Raw genomic sequence first — 6997 nt, 5'->3', positions numbered from 1 at the left:
CACAGCGTGCATGTTGTGTGTGTGCTCATGTGTGCTTATGTGTGGATAGCTCAGTGTTCTGTGGTACTCAATGTTCATTGTTCAAGACTCTGATGGCCTGGGGGAAGAAGCTGAGCCTAAGCCTCTCTGTCCTAGTAGCTGGGGTTCACAGGCATCTGCCTGACCTCAGCAGCTGAAACAGGCTGTTATTGGGGTGGTGGGGGTCTTTCATTATTCTGCAGGCTCTGGATTTGCACCTCTTGTTGTATAGAACCTGCAGGGGAGATAGTGCAATACCCATGGTGCGCTCGGCTGAGCGCACCACTCTCTGTAGGGCCTTCTTGTCCTGTGCCGTGCTGTTTCCATACCAGGCAGTGATGTTTCCGGTCAAGATGCTCTCTACAGCTCCTGAGTAGAAGGACTGGAGTATCTTCCCCGATACTCTGAACTTCCTTAACTGTCTCAGGTGGTAGAGGCGCTGTTTCGCCTTCTTTACTACTGTGTCTATGTGTGTTGACCATGTCAGATCCTCTGAGATGTGGACCCCCAGGTACTTAAAGCTGCTCACCCTGTCCACGGTAGCCCCGTTAATCATCAGTGGTGTGTGTGTCTCCTGCTGTCCTCTCCTATAATCCACGATCAGCTCCTTGGTTTTACCAATGTTCAGGAGCAGGCTGTTGTCCTGGCACCAGCGTTCCAGTACCTCAACCTCCTCCCGGTAGGCCTTCTCGTCGTTGTCCGAGATCAGCCCCACCACCACCGTGTCGTCTGCGAACTTCACTATGGAGTTGGAGCTGAACTTGGCCACACAATCGTGTGTGTAGAGTGAGTACAGCAGGGGGCTCAGAACACAGCCCTGGGGGGACCCGATGCTCAGGGTGATGGTGTTGGAGGTCTGACCCCCCACCCTGACCGCCTGGGGTCTTTCACTCAGAAAGTCCAGTACCCAGGCGCTCAGGGCGGAGCTCAGACCCAGCTCGATCAGCTTGTCCACCAGTCTGGTGGGGACTATGGTGTTGAACGCTGAGCTGTAGTCAATGAACAACAGTCTCACATAGCCCCCTTCTGACGGTCAAGGTGAGAGAGGGTGCTGTGCAGTACCTGGGAGACCGCGTCGTCAGTGGACCTGTTTGTCCTGTATGCAAATTGCATAGGGTCCATATCACTGGGGAGGGAGGCACAAATGTGGTCCTTGACCAGCCTCTTGAAACATTTCATGACCACAGAGGTGAGTGCCACCGGTCTGTAGTCATTTGGACATGTTGGGGAGGGTTTCTTCGGTACAGGGATGATGGTAGACATCTTGAAGCAGGCAGGGACCACTGACTCCGCCAGGGATTGATTAAATATGGCGGTCAACACCGGGGCCAGCTGGTTGGCACAGGACTTAAGTATGCGTCCTGTTATACCATCTGGGCCAGCAGCCTTCCTTGTGTTCACCTGCATAAATGCTCTTCTCACACTGTGTTCCGACAACGAGAGAGCGTCCCCGCCCCCCCGCGGTTGCCCCCCCCCCCCTCCACAACAGCCGGCGCGCCAGTGACGTCACTAGCCGGAGAGCCAGCAGCGCCAATGTCTACACCAAACCGGGCGTAGAAAGAGTTGAGCTTGTCCGCGAGGGAGGCGTCGTCGCTCCCCATTGAGGGGGCGCTGACTTTGTAGTCAGTTATTGTCTTCAGTACCTGCCATAATCCTCTTGTGTCATTTTGTGCCATTTGTGTCTCCAGTTTGTCAGCATATGTCCTCTTAGCAAGTTTAACAGCAATGTATCATATCGTAACAAAAGACGCTTTACAGACAGAGAGAAAAGGTACTCATTGAGCTAAAACATGCAAGTAGCCTATTAGTTCTTTTGGACTCGGAAGCAATGGAGCAGAAGTCAGATTGATTGTCAATTTGACAACATATCTGCCCCCCCCCCCCCCCCCTCATGCCTGCCCTTTTTATGCCAATTATTTTTACCATATTTTCTTTTTTACCTCCATATAGAGAGAGTGATCTGCAATCTGCTTGGGTTGGGGGTGCAATTCCTAACAGGCTCAACCATATGGATACAAGTTCCCATATTATGTGCTTTACACAAACTAAAAACAGATATTACATTACATTACACAAACTAAAAACAGATATTACATTACATTACACAAACTAAAAACAGATATTACATTACATTACACAAACTAAAAACAGATATTACATTACATTACACAAACTAAAAACAGATATTACATTACATTACACAAACTAGAAACGGATATTACATTACATTACACAAACTAAAAACAGATATTACATTACATTACACAAACTAAAAACAGATATTACATTACATTACACAAACTAAAAACCGATATTGTCTGAATTACTAGAAGAAAGAAATGGCCTTTGGCTGATAGTAATTTATTAATTTCTTTTTTGTGTTTAATTTTTTTTATTATTTTTTAAACATAACATAAAATTAGATATACAAGCATTAATTAACAGTACACATCCAATGAACTAAATGTAGTACACGTCCAATGAAATAAATGTAGTACACGAGATATACACCTAATTATCTAATACCCTACATACATATGCTCTCGCTCGCTCGCTCCCCCCCCCCCCCGGACCCCCACTTGGATAATCCATCCATTATCATTCACTCCTAACCAGGCACTACAATTCATATGCTAGCTTTTATTCTCTCAACCACTTCTAACCACATTGCAATTTTGGTTTCACTGACACCTAAAATTCTCACTGTAGATATTTCTAGATAAATCACATCGAGATATGTAAGAACCCAAACCTTCCGACACATCTTTTCCGGTTGAAACCATCGTGATGCTATCAGCTTTTTAGCCGCTGTGATACCAGATAAAACTAATCTCTTTAGCTGTATAGGGACTGCAAACTCAAAAACATCATTCAACAGCAATACAGAAGGGTGTACAGGTATATTCAGATTTCAGAATTAAGAAATTTTATAATTGCTGGGACACTTCTTTCCAGAATATCTTAACTGGTGGGCAATCCCAGTACATGTGCATAAATGTACCCTCATCTCCATTTGTACATAAGGAGCATCTGGAGTCTTGTTTAAGTCCCATTCTGTTCAATCGAATAGGAGTCAGGTATGTCCTATGAATATAGTTAAGATTAATTTGTTGATGGTCCGGGTTACATGACGCAAGTCGAACGTTTGCCCAGACTTCTTGCCAATCAAAATGTATTTCCAGGTCTGGTATATCCCTCCTCCAGACTGAGTCTAGGGGGAGGATTCCATACGAGGACGTTAGTAATTGATGATAAAAATCTGATACAAAACCTCTCGATGTCTCTCTTTCATAGAAGAAGTTGTGATATCTGTGGTGTTCAATTGGTATCCTTAATGGGACTCCATGAGCCTTCAAACATACCAATAACTGTGCGTAAAAATAATGTGTGGAACTGGTGAGATTACATTTTTTATGTATGTCTTTATATCTACAAAAACCCCGTTTGTTGAAAACATCTCCTAATGTGTGTATGCCCTGCTTTTCCCATTTAGGGTATCTTATAGGTCGTTTTCCAATCAGGAGTGCATTGTTATTGAATAAGGGAGTATGACTATGCCATTTATGTGGATTATAATTTTTTTTGTGTTTCACGCCATATCCGGATCGCATGAGTAATAATGGGGCCAAATTTCAATTCGCATTGCTTAATTGATCATTTGGTGTATACTATGTCCTGCAGTCTATGTGGTGCTACTATATTTACTTCTAAGTTTCTCCAGGATACAGATGCTTGGGAATCAAACCAGGTTGTCAGTGGTCTTAAAGTGTACGCCTTAAAATAGTGGTAAAAATCTGGAAATGCCATACCTCCGTCGGCTTTGTTTCTCTGTGCGGTGAATCTTTTTATACGTGGGGGTTTGTTATTCCAAATAAATTTGTATGCGATAGAGTGTAATTTTTTCCAGTAACCATCTGGAGGGGGTAACGGTAGCATTGAGCTAATGAAGTTGATTCTAGGTAGGACATCCATCTTAACTATTGATACCCGTGCCTGTACTGAGTTTTTAAGTTTTGACCACCTGTCAAAGTCGTATTTGATCTTATCTTGGATTTTTATGTAATTCTACTTCACCGTTTGGCTTATAGTAGGGAATACTTCAACTCCTAAACATCTGAAGTGTTTGACCATTGGTATTTCTTCTGGAAGGAGTATATTTTTTGCAGGGGCCCCCACTTGGATAATCCATCCATTATCATTCACTCCTAACCAGGCACTACAATTCATATGCTAGCTTTTATTCTCTCAACCACTTCTAACCACATTGCAATTTTGGTTTCACTGACACCTAAAATTCTCACTGTAGATATTTCTAGATAAATCACATCGAGATATGTAAGAACCCAAACCTTCCGACACATCTTTTCCGGTTGAAACCATCGTGATGCTATCAGCTTTTTAGCCGCTGTGATACCAGATAAAACTAATCTCTTTAGCTGTATAGGGACTGCAAACTCAAAAACATCATTCAACAGCAATACAGAAGGGTGTACAGGTATATTCAGATTTCAGAATTAAGAAATTTTATAATTGCTGGGACACTTCTTTCCAGAATATCTTAACTGGTGGGCAATCCCAGTACATGTGCATAAATGTACCCTCATCTCCATTTGTACATAAGGAGCATCTGGAGTCTTGTTTAAGTCCCATTCTGTTCAATCGAATAGGAGTCAGGTATGTCCTATGAATATAGTTAAGATTAATTTGTTGATGGTCCGGGTTACATGACGCAAGTCAAACGTTTGCCCAGACTTCTTGCCAATCAAAATGTATTTCCAGGTCTGGTATATCCCTCCTCCAGACTGAGTCTAGGGGGAGGATTCCATACGAGGACGTTAGTAATTGATGATAAAAATCTGATACAAAACCTCTCGATGTCTCTCTTTCATAGAAGAAGTTGTGATATCTGTGGTGTTCAATTGGTATCCTTAATGGGACTCCATGAGCCTTCAAACATACCAATAACTGTGCTTAAAAATAATGTGTGGAACTGGTGAGATTACATTTTTTATGTATGTCTTTATATCTACAAAAAACCTGTTTGTTGAAAACATCTCCTAATGTGTGTATGCCCTGCTTTTCCCATTTAGGGTATCTTATAGGTCGTTTTCCAATCAGGAGTGCATTGTTATTGAATAAGGGAGTATGACTATGCCATTTATGTGGATTATAATTTTTTTTGTGTTTCACGCCATATCCGGATCGCATGAGTAATAATGGGGCCAAATTTCAATTCGCATTGCTTAATTGATCATTTGGTGTATACTATGTCCTGCAGTCTATGTGGTGCTACTATATTTACTTCTAAGTTTCTCCAGGATACAGATGCTTGGGAATCAAACCAGGTTGTCAGTGGTCTTAAAGTGTACGCCTTAAAATAGTGGTAAAAATCTGGAAATGCCATACCTCCGTCGGCTTTGTTTCTCTGTGCGGTGAATCTTTTTATACGTGGGGGTTTGTTATTCCAAATAAATTTGTATGCGATAGAGTGTAATTTTTTCCAGTAACCATCTGGAGGGGGTAACGGTAGCATTGAGCTAATGAAGTTGATTCTAGGTAGGACATCCATCTTAACTATTGATACCCGTGCCTGTACTGAGTTTTTAAGTTTTGACCACCTGTCAAAGTCGTATTTGATCTTATCTTGGATTTTTATGTAATTCTACTTCACCGTTTGGCTTATAGTAGGGAATACTTCAACTCCTAAACATCTGAAGTGTTTGACCATTGGTATTTCTTCTGGAAGGAGTATATTTTTTGCAGGGGCCCCCACTTGGATAATCCATCCATTATCATTCACTCCTAACCAGGCACTACAATTCATACAATTGGCTGAGGTTGAGTAAAATGTCATGGTAAGCCAATCAGAGGTAGAGGTGGGCGGGTGTTCGAAAGAATCCAGAGTCTGACACACAGCGACAACACAAGCGACTCAGTCAACGACAGACCATGAGCATTTTTTGTTCACGCTTGTGTTAGTTGTGTGCAGGGCACTACAGTAGTGGAGGCTACAGCCTTATCAACAGTCTGTCTGTCTGTCTGCCTGTCTCCTCCACCCTGCTGGCTGCCTGTCTGTCTGCACGAACTGTCCTTTAGGTATGTTTATTTAGTAGCTACAGGCAGACAACATACGCATTTCAGCTATAAGCCTTCCTCAGCGTTATCCAATAACAACGTTATTTGATTGGTCACAGACCAATAAAGTCAATGGGGTCAAGCTCCTAGACTGTGAGCTGCCTGAGGCTCCACAGAGCACACAGAGTGAATGTCAGCAGGCCTCTGTCTCAGCCTCTGCTTGTACAGACAGGCGGTTGACCCCATTGACTTGTTTGGAGCTCGTATGAGGTGCATGGGTTGTGCTCGGAAAGAATTCCACCGATCAACAACATCATTGGTAATAAATAAATAAATAAATAAATAAATAAATAAATAAATAAATAAATAAATAAATAAATAAATAAATAAATAAATAAATAAATAAATAAATAAATAAATAAACAAACAAACAAACAAACAAACAAACAAACAAACAAACAAACAAACAAACAAACAAACAAACAAACAAACAAATAAATAAATAAATAAATAAATAAATAAATAAATAAATAAATAAATAAATAAATAAATAAATAAATAAATAAATAAATAAATAAATAAATAAATAAATAAATAAATAAATAAATAAATAAATAAATAAATAAATAAATAAATAAATAAATAAATAAATAAATAAATATGGCTAGGGTTCCAGAAATCTGAACTATCCCTTTAATGTGGTTTGACTATTGGGTTTGGGAAGCTGACATCAGGTCATGTCAAATGCCTGGGGCGAGCCACCTTCTAGAAGCACTACTAAGCCACCATCTTTGAAGCACTACTAAGCCACCATCTGGAAGCACTACTAAGCCACCTTCTAGAAGCACTACTAAGCCACCATCTGGAAGCACTACTAAGCCACCATCTGGAAGCACTACTAAGC

The sequence above is a fragment of the Notolepis coatsorum genome (assembly GCF_963971535.1).
Source record: "Notolepis coatsorum genome assembly, chromosome: 6".
NCBI classification, from domain to species: domain Eukaryota; kingdom Metazoa; phylum Chordata; class Actinopteri; order Aulopiformes; family Paralepididae; genus Notolepis; species Notolepis coatsorum.
The sequence above is the reverse complement of the archived record's forward strand: the minus strand, read 5'-3'. Positions refer to the sequence as shown.